General features: G+C 31.1%; 1 pseudogene; it reads right to left on the reverse strand.

Moving 5' to 3' along the window:
• LOC132746861 (chitin synthase chs-1-like) overlaps positions 1–16,281 on the reverse strand; it is a 59,712-nt pseudogene that overhangs the window by 26,466 nt on the left and 16,965 nt on the right.

The raw sequence follows: 16,281 nt of genomic DNA on the forward strand, positions 1-16,281 counted from the left end.
TTGAGTCATAATGTTTAATACTTCTGCCAAGAAGTCTTAATTTTCTATCAATCTGAACTGATTATATGATAAGTACGGAATATCTCATTATCATTTTAATCATGGACCAATCTTTTCAAGCACCTTTGTATACAGTACACTACATATGATATTAATTTTACATTTTTTTACTTTCTTACTTGAAAACTTTGGACTACGTTGTTCTGTACAATATCCTCGTGCAATTGTTTTAAAGAAAATCGCAGAGGCGCACATATTATTTAAAAGAAGTAAAAAGGATGACACAGCACGAAACCACAACGGCTAGCTTTGTTGTAGGTACATACATCAGAAAATGTTCCTCCAGAGTCAGAAAGGGACGACGTTAATGATGAATCACCCGACGAAGAAAAAGGGGGATCACTATCATTGCCAGTCACTGATTTAACTGATATCCCTAAACCTCTCCTTGAAGCATTTAAAGGACCCAAGGAAGCACCTAAACCTTCCCTGACAGCTCCAAAACCTCCTCTGGAAGAACCTAAACCTCCCTTTGATGTATCACTTGCTTTACCTTTCTGTAATTAGGAGAAAACTAACATTACGATTTATAACCGCAAGATTATATATTAATATCAACGTATCCTCATAAAAGATATTAAAAGTTAATGACATTTTTATGTTCCTGTCGTAAACATGTTTATCACAAAGAAAATTTCGTGCTCTTTATATAAAAGCCGGTTTACTGCATCAGTACCTTAAGTCGATAGATCGTACAGACTGTGGTCATACTTAAACACATTTTAAAGTGCAAGTCACATATCAATAAGGTTATACTAATGTTAAACCCAGTTGATTGGGACATTTTTCTACGTCTTCTTACCTCTTTCTCTGCCTCTTGCTTTTGTTGTTCCAATTCTTCCTGTCTCATTCTCTCAGCTTCAATGCGTTTTTCTTCCATCTTTATTTCTGCTATCTTCCGCATACATCTTGTAACTGTAGCAGCAGCTCTTCTTTGACGACAACGCAGTATTTGCTCGAACCAATCATTTAGCTCGATCGTCATGAATATCTGAATATATCAAATAAATTCAAAATCATACATACACACATGAATATATTTAAAAATGAAATTGATGATTAAACGCTTAATACATGTAAACAAAAAAATGTGACAGACACAAAACATATCGTCTTAAACAATCAAGAAGGCGCGTATTCAAACAATGAAGAAACGAAAAACAAACCATTGATTTGCCACATCTGAAGTCCCTATGAAAACAAGATGGAACTAATCGGAGAACGCTTTGATTAACGTCAGACTGTCTTTCTATGGGGGGAGACGTAAATAAACCAGGTATCTAAATATTTAATAATATTAGACGAGGTAAAAAGTAACATAATACAATCTGTAAAAATTTAAAAAAAAAAGGCACCAAAAAGGTTCTCCTGCAGAATTTTTGTTAATTTTTTTCTTTACGATTTAAAGTTTAAGGGGTTAAGACCAAATTTTTTATCATTATATATAAACATATTAATATAAGAATTTATAACAAAGAAAAATTATCCCCTTGTGGCAAAGGGGGTTCCCTTAAAAAGGGGTTTAGATTTAGATCTGCAGCACCGTTTCCCCCTGTTGGTTTTTTAAAGGGGGACAAAGGGGGTTCAATTACTTGTTCAAAGGGAAATCTCAGCCCAGCACGTGGGGTGATTTTTAACCCGGGGTTTGAAAATTTTTAAAAATTTTTAAATTAAAAAATTTTTTTTCCTTTTGGCCCCTAAAGACCTTTATTGTGTTGGTGTGCTGTAAAAACCCGAACAAAACTAACCGTAAAAGCAAAAACTACTCTAATCACATTAATGTAATTATATTATAATTGGGTTCGTATTGTGAAAACGCCCAAACAATTTGTACACTGATTTGCTTAAATACTAACCTTGAAAGAAAGTCCGAATAGTGTTTTACGAACGGTTAAACCATCTTTCTAATCTTTGCAATTTCTGCAAATTAATCCATTGTAACGTAATTGATCCTGACGACAAACTTTTTTTGGGGGGTGTCAAATCGTTAGCCGCGAGAATTTCGAAAATTGGCTTTTGATACACCTAATTATTAAAACAAAATGATGAAATGAAAATTAACAGCATTCTGATAAATACTGCAATTAACAGTTTGAATGTCGAAATGATACATGTTCTTCCATATGAGATATGGCCTAATACTGTAACTAAATTAAAAAAGTTTGAAAGGCGTACATGTAAAAAATTTTACACGAACTGTTCAGTCCAAAATTTTTTTTTTCGGAATTTCGTTTAAACTAAATGAAAATAAAAAATATATTTTATCGTGGGGTAGTTATACACAACTACAGTAGGGTTTATGGTTTGGAAAAACAAAAATTTGAGAAAAAACCCAAACTCCCCCAAAAAAAATTTTGCGGACCGGTTTATGAGGTTTTTTTAAAAATTACAGTTACTGGTGGTAAAATATTTCTTTTTACCCTGTCACCGTTTAGCAAAATCAACTTTTATTTTTGGAACTCGTGGTACTAAAAAATTAGAAATAACCCCATCGTGATTTAAATTTTCCATAATATACTGTATTGGTGCGAGAAAACCATCAAACATTTTAATATTGGAATTGAATTTATTTTAAAGAAACAGCAAAAAAGCCGCCCGATTTTTACACAAAAGGGCCAATCTTGTTAAAAGTTTCATTCATTTTAGTGTTTTTTTTTTAAAAAATATATAATTTGATAATTTTCCCTGACAAAAAAGGTCCCCGTCCCCAAAATTTTGGGTAACAACTGCTCAAAGATTTCTAAAAAACAAAAGTATACAGGTTAACCCCAAAAAGAACGTTTTTTTTTAAAAATTCCCCGTCAAGAGAATGTAAAATGTGTAATTAATAATTTGCTCCGCCCTTTCGGGCCTTCTGCTTTTGTTCGATGCCCGGGGACCGGTAAGATCCCTTGAATATGGTCCTGTGTGACTGGGGCGTTGTTAAAAAGCTGTTTTGTGAAATACTCCCTTGGTGTTCAGTTTATATCATTTTATCTTAATGATTAAAAAAACCCTTTTTTTTTTTTAAAAAATTTTCCTTTTAAAAAACTTTTTTTTCAAAAAGTTTGATTATTAAATATTCCCATTTCAAAAAAAAAAAAATTCCTTTTATAGGGGAAAGTCATGTTTGGGGAAAATTCAAATTAAAGCTAAAACGAATGAATTGCATTTTAAACCTTCCATTCCCCGTATTTTACCTGTGAAAAAAATGAAACAAGCGCTCGGGTGTGTTTTTCCAGGGATCTAATTTGTGTCAATTGGTTGTCGGCTGTTGTCACAGTGCCGAACTTTTTCTCTCAAACCTTTTACCTATTCATTGCCAGAGCCTCTCCTTACAGGTGGTTTGATTTAGTTTTGGCTTACCTGGAGCCATATTTGGTACTCCACGTCTAGATGATCGAACTTGAAAATCTCGTTCCCTAATAAACAAGTAGTGCATGTTATTTCATTAAAACTGTGCTATGTCGCTTAATTACTGTAATAATTTTATGCGTAATTGTTTATTTACTCGGATAAAAAGACACGCATTATAATTTATAACAGCTAATATCAGCCATCGGCTTTAATAGAAAGACTGGCGATTGCAATTTAAGTTCTTTAAAAGTCTTTCTCTTATTATCATTATATCAAATAAAACATTTACTTTGTATTTGATTGCTTATTGATCTTGTATGCATCCGCCGAAATTGAGTTCTGGACAGGAAAAGATATGTGATTCCTGTATTTATAAACGTTATCGTACAGGCCTATTAACTCAAATTGTTTCATATTTGTTTACTTTTGTAATGATACTTACATTGATATTGTTCCAGTTGATCCTCTTTTAATTTTGAAAAGGTCAGCTATGAAGTCATCTTTGCTTTCCTTCATAGTCTGAACAAGTTCATAATTTAATCTGTCTCTGTTCTTCTCTAAAAATCCGACAGCATTGTACGTAACCTTTAGTTTGTAAACATAGTTATTTTATAAATAAGACATAGAACATGAGTGATTTGACTTAGTAGGGAAATTATTATTCACAAAACAGACACTTTGCTTAAAATATAAGAAACATTGCATACCTATATTGTCGATTCAATGACAGAACAAAGAATCAAAAGCAATTTTCAAAGATGGTACAATATAATATGTGACATATTATCTACCTTTCCTGTATTATAAAGAATCAAACCATAATAGAGTTCAGAAAATATCGGCATTATTCAGCAATCTTGGTGGTGTAATACAAATGTTTTTATCACAAACAGCCTCAGATATTGTGTCAAACTGCTGATGTTTTTTAACAACGAATTAAAGTCTAAACTTAATTATAATAACCAATTCTATAAAAATTATGTATGACAATCTTAACATTTATTTTAAGGAAGTATTGCACTAAGGGCCCTCGATTCAACACAAAAATAAACTAAGTGGTTTTAAGGTACACCACTATCTCATTCTGATTACAAATGTTTAATCCCCTTGTGATTGAGGGTTGCCTTTAAGGCGTGAGGCAGCAGAATAGCAGACACGGTTTATCTTTCCGTGATTGTTAATAGGCAACTAAATGTGTTCGAATAACGGGAGTCTTTGTATGGCTAAGCTCCAGCAGGTTAAATGGTTTACCCCCTAGGGCTTTTTGAGTTTTTGCTAAACCCGCGATAAGCCAAAACCATCATTCCAGTTGCGGCGCCATATGACTTTAATCGTATTGCTGCGCCGTAAAAACCAAATAAACAATATAAATTTTAGGCAATTTTCAAGCGTCTATCGAACGAACTTGCCAAATTTATAAGGGGTGGACTCATTAAAATAATTCATTTTTTACAAATTAGACATGCATTCGCACAACGTAAAAAATCCGAAAAAATGTGAAAAAAAAGAGGTCTCCAGGGGGTTTTTATGAAATTTTGTTGCCAATTTTTTTTAAGTGATCAACAATCCCACTATCAAAAGAATGTTGTATTTTGGGAAATTCTCGCCCAGTTTGCGAATCCCAGACTTTGGCTGTCAATAAATATGTATGCAAAAATTCACGAAAATTTATAACCCAAAATGATTTTTAAATGTAATAATGGGAGTTAATTTCTCCACGTGACTTAAGGTCGTAAGCTTCTTTATTATCTTCATTTCTATGATAATATTATTAAATTATCAATTTTTTTGTGTGTTGTTGTTGCAAGACGTTGTTATTAAATAATATCATTATTTCACAAAATACAAAAACTTGAGTAGACAGTTGGTGTTTTAACAGTTTAAAAATAGCTCCACTGATGTCAATAAGCCTATACTTATTAAATTTCAAAATAAGCCTATACTTGTTAAATTTTAAAATATTTCATAAATCAACTGGAAAAAATTTGATAGATATGAAAAAGAAATATTCTCAGTAAAACTCGAAATCTATTAAAAGAGGTATTTATAGCCCGCTTAAAGTTAAAAATGTTTTAACTGTTTAATTTTTACGTCATTTGTTGCAAAAGTAATTTTTATTCTTCGAAAATAAAACCGAGTAAGCACTTGTCCTGAAAATTTGCAAACAATTTTTTTAGTAATATACACCTAGACAAATGCATAATAAATTTTTAAAAATTAAAATAAATAAAAAAATTTGAGCTGTAAAAATAAAATGATGATTTTAATAAAAAATGTTTTTTTTAAAAGGGTTTTTAAAGTTTCCGTTTCAAAAATTGCAATAAAACGTTTATTGTTTTTAATTGATTCCACCAAGATGCACTCCTCAGCTTCGATAATTTTTAGCCATCGTAAAAAATCTTTTGTTCAAAAAATTTTGAGTTTTCGTTCACGATTTTTACACACGTTCGAAGCTATTTTCTGAAGTTTTCAAAGCCGGAAAAATCCAAAAAATTCCAGTAGAATTTTGATCTGGGGAAAAATGTTGTATAAAAAAATTTTTTATCGTATTTTTTGATCTAAAAAGTCTTTAAAATGCATTTCCTATATAAAGTAAATGATGTATATAAATTAAATGCTAAACTAACATGAATGGCACTCATATCAATTAACAAATAAATAAAAATCGACAATTTACATCAGTCCTATTTTGATACAATTTCCTGATGTAATTTATATACCAGTTATCATTACAAAATAATCCTTACATATATCTTAAAATAGCAAAATTTATAGTGACTTTGTGATATTTTCAAATCAATATCATTGTAGAGTTGAAAACTGCTTAATTACCATGTCCATTTAATGATACATTTCTTGTTTGCGTCTTTGAAAATGAAACTGAAAAGACAAACGTCTTACCCAAGTCTGTTCGGGTAAAGATCTTCGTTTATCATTCTAACCAACCAGCCAAACATTCTTTCATACAACATCTTAGCAAGCGCATCACGTCCTTCATTTGCCTGTTTTTTTTTTTTATGTGTTGCCACACAGTCATCTGAATTCATAATGATAATAATATAATAATATAAATGTTTCCGTAAAAGAGCGCTCAAATATTCTCAGTGCTTGTTAGTAAGAAAAGGGACATTAATCTATTATACAAATACCTCAGGGTTATTTAACCTGTGTCTATCATGAAAAATAATCACAGAGATAAAGTGGGTGAAGTTTCAACCTACATCATTCAATAGTTTTGGAGATACTAACTTGCACTCAAAAAAATAAGCAAAATTTGACGCCGTCGTAAGAGTCACAGATTTCGATTGGTCCAGCTAAAATATGTTTTTGTCTCTTTGGCATCATTCAATTACTGGAAGATTCTGCAAAAACTTCTATAGATTATGCGTTAAAATATCAATTTCGTAAGAGCTTTGTTGCATCAATGCTGTTCTGGAAGCAGATTGGGACGCATCTGATTTAAGTAGTGTAAATGTGTTATAATTAATTAAAGAATGTTTAAGACAATCCTTATACTGTCTGAGGAGTATTTGGCCAATAAATGTTTATCATCAAATGAATAATTATTTATAAAAAAACAACAATAGCCTATATGATGTACTAATAAAAATCATATGATCAACAAGTTTTCTTGGAAGGAGCTATAGAAACATAAAAATGAGACGTTCAAAATTCATTTAAACAATTTATATTTCAGGATCTAAACGTCAAGTGCGTCCATGGCCGAGTGGTTAAGGTCGCATACTTCAAACCACGTGTATCTAACCACTACTGGCATGAAACACCAACCAATAAAAGTTTTGATTTAAATTATGACAATAAGGTAACCAGCTAGTTTTATGAATATCGGGATGGTTCTGCACATGTGCCTGTTCGTGCCTGAAACAATTTCCGGTCTTCCTCAACCAGTTAACTTATAATGTTGCTATATGACCCCTAACAGTGCTGTTGTGGAAAAAAACTTCACCTCTAACTTTCCGTTTGCTTGTAATAAGCGCCTCGCCGAAAGTGATTTTATCCAGATCTAGCAAATAGGGCTGCAAAAAAAGGATTAAAAAAAATTAGTGGACATTTAATTAATTTAGTTTTTTCAACATTGTATTTTTTAGTCATTTTGTCTAAGAGAAAATTTTTTACAAAGTTAAAATATTGCTTTTTTTTAAAGGCAAAATCTTTTTCCAAAAAGGGAAAAAAATGTGGGTTCATTACATAGAGTATATCAAAAAAAACTGTTTTAACTGTGATTTCATATGAAAATAAATTTTTAGATAAAGTATGATATTAATAAAAGTAACATATTGGGGATTTTTAGGGCCATTATGGAAGATCTAGGCCCTTACAATTTTGGGCCCCCCTTCGGCATTTTTTTTATATTGGGGGAATGAAATGAAAAGCGAACTCTCAGTGACTTTTAAAATGGGTGTGGCGTTTTAAAAAACTTATTTACTTGCAACAAATTTTAATTTAAATGAAAAACAATCCAATCAACAAAACTTAACATTGAAGTTTTAAAATTTAAAGAATACAAAACTCGACCTAAAAAGACCCCCAAATTCCAAAAATTTTTAACAGTCGAAAAAAAAAACGGATGATGGGAAATAGAGCTAGAAAACTCTCGGAAACCTTCTTGAAGGCAAAAATTCATAAAACTGCACTAAAAGTTTATTCTGAAAAAAAATATAAATATTTTCAAAATAAAAAAAAATAAAACAAATTCTCCCTTTTTTTGTTTTGTCATTTTTCAAAGGGAATGGAGGGTTTAAACTGAATGACAGATATTTTTTTACATTGCAATTGTCCGTTTCTAGAAAGGGCAAAAACCAAAATTAGCGGGCGTGTTAATCCGTTTTTCGGACAATTTTGGGTATTATGACATTTCGGGCTTATTTATAAAGGGACCAGAACCAATTTTACCTCTAATACTTTCTAAGAAATGGAGGGACACCTTTTTTTGCGCCCCCTTGTTGTCTTTTTCAACTTATTTGAAAAAGTTGGGTTAAATTTTTTGAGAACTTTCCCCCCTAAAAAAGGTATTTCTTTCAATTGGTTTACTATTTTGGTTTAAATTTTTTTTAATATTAGGGCCGTTTATTATGGGGGTTATAATGCAATTTTTGAGTTATTTGGCGCCAAAACCTAGATATTTTGTTTTTTTTTTTTTCATGGGCCCCTTTTTATTTAACTTAAAAATTTAAAAGGAATCATTTCTAAATGAAAAAGGGTAAATTTCCCGATATAAATAAGGCGAGCAAATTTACGCCTCAAACCCCCGGGGAAGGGATAATGACCAAAAAAAAAAAATTCGGTAATTTATTTCTTACATTTATATCTTCTACAGGAAATGACTGATTATTTTGTAGTTCACTGTGGGTTACTATGTATTTATTGCTGTACATGAATTCAAAAGCTATAAAAGGTGACCTTAAGCTTAACATTGTAAAAGTCCGAAGATATATTTTTAGAAGTAGTATGAAACTAAACGAAAAAGGTCATTCGTGTCGCGCTTTAGTAATAAATGATGAATATTCAACAATTAATTGCACCCTTTATAAATTTAAAGAAAAAAAACTATGTAGGTCATTTTTTACGAATTGTTACATCATAGTATTATCATTTTAAAATTGTCTTTTCCGCTGATTCTTCCGGTTTCCTTTTTTCGGTCCTGAATGCACTTTTCTACCTTGAATATTTTAAGATCCTACAACACAATTTTTTCATGGTTTTATTTCATAAATATGATGCTTAAATTAAGATTTGTCAATATTGTAAGTTCCAATCAGCATTATTGATAAATATATCCCTCAATTTAACATTTCATGTAAATAAAGGGAGGGAATTAGAAATTAGTTTTCTATCAATTCTAAGTCAATTTTTCCAATAACAATGAATGCATGTAGTTTATTGATTAAATAAAATGTGCACAAATATTTGCAGTGTACACTTTATATTCTTCGATGCTTGAAAATTGTTTTATTTGCATAATTATATACATATATGATTTTTGCAAGTGTGGTATACACACAGTAACAATATCAATCACAAAACATACAGGATCTTTAAAGCGACCTAGTTCTGGCTAACATAACTTTATATGTCGCTTTTATTTTGACGTTGTACGACAAAATAAACATGCCTAGCAGTAGTATACTTTAAAACCTATTCGCTATTCAAGTCTCTTTTGCTAAACTCAACCCTGATTTCCTGAATTTTTGCTGTTCTATATTTTGTTTGGAGGCAATCATTTTATGACGGTTTGAGTGTAGTGTTGATTTGCCGAATAGTGACATCTTAACAACAGAAAATTTCGTCGTCAGTTTTAAAATGAGTTTTTATGGGTTTATTGATAGGAATGTAAACACACTGGTGGGTCAGACAAGGGTTTTAAGGCAATTGAACAAAATAGTAGATTCACCTCCCAATAAATCAGTTAACAATAGATCTTCATTTATCACTAATGACAAGTAGTTTTTAAATCTTTGGATTCGCATGAGCATGATGTTATTGAATTTCCTAATACCTGTCTGAAATTCAAATAATAGTCTTCCATTATATTGATAAATAATGTCTCATCATATTTACATGCCATGCAAATTTATTCATGGTTTTTAATGTACCCTTATATTGTTAACGCGTATAATAAAAAAAGCCTGAGTTTGGTTTTTTTTTTAAATTCATCCCGAATGTTTCATTCCAGTGTGCGTTCAAGTTTCAGTATTTACTTAAAATATAACTATTGTATTTTAAGACCAAGGTATTAATAGAAACCTTTTATTTCATTTGAAACGTAAAACATGTATTTAATATTATTATATTAGTCCCTTTTGTTACTATTTTTATATACGGTTATAATAATAATAATAATAATAATAATAATAATAATAATAATAATAATAATAATAATAATAATAATAGAAATAATAAAACAAACTTTGTTCACTTTTTACTACTGTTTTTGTATATTCCAAAGAAAATACATTTATTATTCTATAACCTTTAGCAAGCCTACCGAAGTTCATGATGAACAATGTCTTTCGTCCGCCCATTCATAAATGACATACAATTCTGTTAGAATCCAATTAACCATTGAACAAGTTTTTAAGAATATATGGTCATCAGATAGTTCATCTTTACTTGCCGCATTTCTTGCTCGGACGCCCTTTGATGCTTTGCTTCAATGCTTTTCTTGTTATATCATGATATAACGTTTGCCGCGAAACATGTAAGTCCATGAATGCTTATGTTTTGGCTTAATAACTAATGTATTTGTATATTTCTTACCATGATTAGCTGATAAAATTTGTAGAAAATGAGTTGCATTATAGGTGAAAAAGATAGTCTGCATGCTTTAATATTTTAATAATCTAATAAATTTACTGACTAAAGAAGTGACACAAACAGAACAATGTTGCACTACTGTCTGGTCACATTTCAAGTTTTGTAAGTGTTCTTTGTATAAGAATTATTTTTCTTACCAGGTAGGCATAAGTTAAACCATATGTTTTTGGATTTAATATTTGGCCCCTTTCTCATGGACAGTGCATGCGAAAGTATACTTATGCATATTTAAATGACTTACAACAGATCCAAAATAATGTACAATAGTTCTTAATTTAAATAGAAAATGACCTGTGTATAGGAATGATTTGGTAAGGTATTTGTTATAACCTGATTATTTTGCGCGCGTGGCTTCTCAATTGCTGTATTGACATTAGTACTTGTAACAGAAACAGGTCACTTTGGACATGGCAACATGTACTTAAATAAAAATATAAATAAAGTACTATTAAAATAAGCGGATGTGGCTTTACACATTAACACGATGTTTTTGACACTGAATGTGAAATAAAAAAGACACTTGCAAACAAAAGTATTTATTAATAATTTAATATTGTATGGCCTACGGAGTATTAAAAGGGTAAAAATGTATGCATGAATTATTATACATGTAGCTTTCTATGACAAGGTCGATAATATTTTTTGTGAGCTTTTTCTGAAATTATATTTTTTGTTGGTATTACTATGTGATTGTATTCTAATTAAACTTATGTGAAGATTTTACATTTATCAAATGAATTATTGTGTTTACATGGTTTACTTACAACTTTAATGTTTTGCAATATGTCCATACTGTCATAGTACATCTTCTTAAATCGTTCTGTTTCACCAAGGTTAATCTGATCGCTCTTCATTATTCTAATTGTTAGATGATAAATAAATTGAAATCACAAACGCAAACGTAGAAGACAATCTTGCAATACAATGATTATTTTAAATGAACATTGAAGAATAATAAATAATATAGTAATAGAATATCGAAGAAAGAAGTTCAAGTATTTGTGCTTATTATTTAAACATTATTGACATTTGTCTTTACCAAAAGACCAGTCCCTTCTGCAATTTTGTTGTCTTTTTGCTTTAGTATGCAAATGAATCCAATGAAACGCCTTTAGGTAAGACGTAAACCAAACTACTGACAATATAATGTCGATAAGAAAAACGTTGAAAATACAGAATGATTGAAACAAAAATCGATCCTTTGAAACGATTTTTACGAGTTCCGGGTATTTCATGATCAAACTTCTTAACAAACCACTCAACCAAACTATATAAATAATTCACCTGTAACCGTCTACTGTGTCATTCAGGAACAGGTCATTAAGGACTTCTTGCGTGCATCCAGCGAACATTGCGTAGAATATGTGAAAGTTTCCCTCTCCGTTATTTTGATGAACTACCCTGGATTTCTCTAACATGTAGTCTCTAACGACCGCTGATTTGATAGAGGAAAATATAAAGTGCATTAATTTTCTTTTTCTTTTGCGTTGTAAACTTTTTATTAAGATCTACTGCACAATTGTTATATTTCTTGAAAAGTGAAAATCTATTTATAAATAAACTCTAAAAATATATTTATAAATAAACTCTAACACTGGACATCATTAAAGATAATATAAATGTCACATTAATTTAACCAATGAAAATTCATTTTCAAAAAATGTGTTTATACAGTAAACTCCGCTTATAACGAACTCATTGGGACATTCAAAATATGTTCCTTATATCCGGAGTTCCTTGTAAGCATATAGCGAATTAGTTCCTTGTATCGGAAGTTTTTATAGCGAACAGTTTTACATATAACGAACTAATATTTTACCATCGTCCTCCATTTTGAAGAACATTTGTTTAAGAGAAATAACTTTTTGGTTCGTCATTGTTGTCTCCCTTATATTAATTCAATAAAGAGAAAAAGGAATAATTGCAATGTTGTTTCTTTTTAATATAACTTATATGTATAAATATACCTATAAGATAATTATATGATATGTACCATATATGCAATTTTGTTATTTATTTGCAATACAGATCATGCATAAAAATAATCACTTTGCTTTAAAGAGGTCGCTAATTTTAGTTTAAGAATGTTCACAACTCTTCAGGTTAAATTCAATATCCAATAAAATTTTAAAAACTGTTTCTTAGACTCGAAGTATGACCTAATCTTGTGCAAACAATCAATAGCTTCATTTTTTGACACAACCGGCAGATAATCTAAATAGATCTCGTCTTCGGATGATTGACTGTCATCATCATTATTTGTTCTTAATATATCCGCTACATTCCGCCAAGTTTTAATCTGTGCCGATGAAAACGAAAGTAGAAAATGCGTGGTCTGTTTACGGATAGCCGATATTTTGGAGTTCGTTATAAATTTTCTGTACTTTTTATGGCATTGGGACTAAAAATGAGTTCCTTATAAGCGATTATTCCTTATAACCGTGTTCGTTGTAACCGTAATTTTTTACATTAAATAAAGAAGGGTAAAATTCGAGCCAAAAAATTGTTCCTTATAACCGGAAGTTCGCTATAACCGTGTTCGCTATATGTGAAGTTTACTGTATATATATAAAGATCTACAGGTTAAAAGAATACAACGATTCACTAATAGAGATTTACAGCTTGTACGGACAACGATAGCCGGAGACGAACAACGGTTATAATAATCGGGGGTTATCTCAAACTATTTATCATTCAATTATATAACCTTGTTATGGCAAGTAAGATAAGTACAAAGATATACAATTGTTTATTTATTCTTGGCCTGTAACGTTTAATCTCTGCTATATAGCGTGTTCAAGACAAACACAGTATTTTACTATTCTGTTAATTTTTAGGTACTTTCTCCGTTTAGGCCCCTATTTACGGCGTATTTGAGCTAACGTGTATGGTGTCATAATATGGACATAAGTCAGATAAATTTTATCGACAAGTTCAACGCACTCTTGTGAAAATGGTAAATTAGTGTCGATCTGAGGTAACATTAATACTGCTGGGCATTATATTCGATGTCCCGAATAAAACTGTTCTTGTGTTTCATTCGTGCATAGAACTACTGATACCATAAGAAGTTCCATCGATTGCTATCACGGCTATTAAAATTCTGTTCCTGGTGCCTCTCATGGCTAACCACTCATGAACCTGTGGCAAAACGACAAATATTTACATAGATAGAAAATCGGGATATATAGCATTGTCGCACTTGGCACTGATATGTTGAACAATGACGAAAGCATCATAAACTTCTGGTATGTTCGAAACCACAAAAGCACAAAAAGAACTCTGTTTCTTGCAAGAAGTTTAAGAGGCTTGTGTGATGAAATACGAATTATTTCTAACAGATCTAAAAATGTCTCAGTAGTTCCCCCGGTCATTTGAAAGAGATAAAAGAAAACACATATCTGCCACTTAAAATGTCTTTAACGATTCCAAAAAAATATATAACTTATACTAAGTATCGGGTTAGGCGGTGCTCGAATGAGTTCTAAAATCATGCAAATAATTCCAACGTAATTGGTGATGTCAGGGGAGCCTTAACCAAAGCCGGTAAAGTGTTACTTATTGCTTTGATTGGTTCATTGTCCATTGTTACCTAAAATAATACACATGTATGCCTGAATTTTTTAATAATCATTTTGATGTGACATAAACAATTGTGTTGAAATAAGTTAAGCCATACTTCATAAACTACTATTATCTTTTTGTACCGTCATATTGCACAATTTATTATTCATATAAAGGGAAATTTCCCTCACGGAGTTCACATGGGCAATGTAACACTAATGATTGTCGATAATATTATATCAAATGTATAATGGAAGGTGAAAAAAAGACACAACAAAACATTAAATCTGTAATTTTCACACTATAATTCATATTCTGCTTTTGTTATCGGTTTACCCTTTTGCTTTTTGTTATAGAGAATACTTGTTTAGTTCAGTGCAAGATCGGAATATATTTCTTCGAGTGAGCACCAAAAGGTATATTTCAAGAGTAGCGCAGCCACGAGATAAATATGAACTTTTGGTGTTTTCACAAGGTGAAATATATTTCGATCTTACATTAAACTAAACAAATTCTCGTTTTAATATATGCGAAAAAAAAACGTTTTAAAAAGACATTAAACCAAATACTGAATAAAAAGCGCGCCAAATAATAATACAACGTGTCGTCATTTACGGCGTCACGTCATTAAGTTGGCCCCCAGTACTGTGCACGCTGGTATTTTACTAAAATAACATAAAGGGCTCAAATTCAAAAGAGTGAAATTATCAAATGATAATTTCACTGTTTAAAACAGTGAAATAATCAGATTTATATCACTGATATATTTCTATAAACCACCGAAAAGCATGTAATAAATATTGTAGCATACAAATATGCGCATTTAACGTCGGTCATCTTGTACAGGAGTGGCATTAGATGCTATTGCGCACCATCTTTAGAATGTCGGAATCGACACGAGAGAACACGAGGCCAGTCAAGTAGCAGGTCAGTCACATCAGGATAATCAATCAGAAACAGCTGATTTAAGGGAAAACATTGCTAATGGACTTTCATCATCACAAGAAGAAGACCTTACTCCCCACGTACACAGAAACGGAGAAGAATAATGAGGTCGCTTATTGAAATTATTTGGGAAACTCAATTATTATACAACGATTTTATTAAAATCAAAGTTCCAAGATTGCTTCACTAGCTTGAGTTGGAGATATCTTCTGATGAATCAAATTAGATACTCAGAAAACAAATAACAACGGCTTTTTGTAATAGAAATAAATGCAATTATTATATTTGGCTTGGCCTTCTGTTTTCTTTTATTTTAATCATTTTGAAACGCCCCCTTAAAAAAATTAGCCGTCTCCGTCTTCGTCTATCGTTATCGGCTCAAGCTAAAAATTTCTAATATGCAGACAGTTGGGGTAGGTGGGGGAGGAGAAGGTGATTCTTTAATTAGAATAAAATACTTCACATATTTTAAATCTCTACCAAAGTTTTCAAAAAAAGATTTATAAGAAGAGAGAACGCAGCTCCAGACTAAACCCAGTCATACTAGCAGTAGCAGGGCATCCATAAGAGCACCGAACCAAAAAATGGGAAATTGCACAAGTGCGGAAAAGGAAGATGAGGGACCAAATATATCAATTAGGTCACAGTAATTATAAATTACGTCATAATGACAATAACTAATTTCGTTATAATCACCTCCAGAGAGTTCTCCACCTTCTTTGAAGCTGATTTCCAGGTATTTAGCGTATCTACTGGAGTTGTCGTTCATTATTGTTTTGGCATTTCCAAAAGCCTCCAAAAGTGGGTTGATCTAGAAAATATTTTTGAAGAGCCAAATTTTACCTTTATCATACAAGTTTAGTTATATTACAATGGTAATCGAGATGCGATTGTTTTGCATTTTGTTACTTTTAATGGTACTGGTCGAGTCACATTATTTTTCGCATTTTTAAGCAGTTAAGGTTCAGACTGAATATCATAATATGTTGTGTTTCTTTCTTCTTTATGTAATAGTAGTTCATAATGTATTTTAATCGTTGT

Source organism: Ruditapes philippinarum, unplaced genomic scaffold, assembly GCF_026571515.1.
Source record: "Ruditapes philippinarum isolate M1 unplaced genomic scaffold, ASM2657151v2 ctg2866_1_1_1_1, whole genome shotgun sequence".
NCBI classification, from domain to species: Eukaryota; Metazoa; Mollusca; class Bivalvia; order Venerida; family Veneridae; genus Ruditapes; species Ruditapes philippinarum.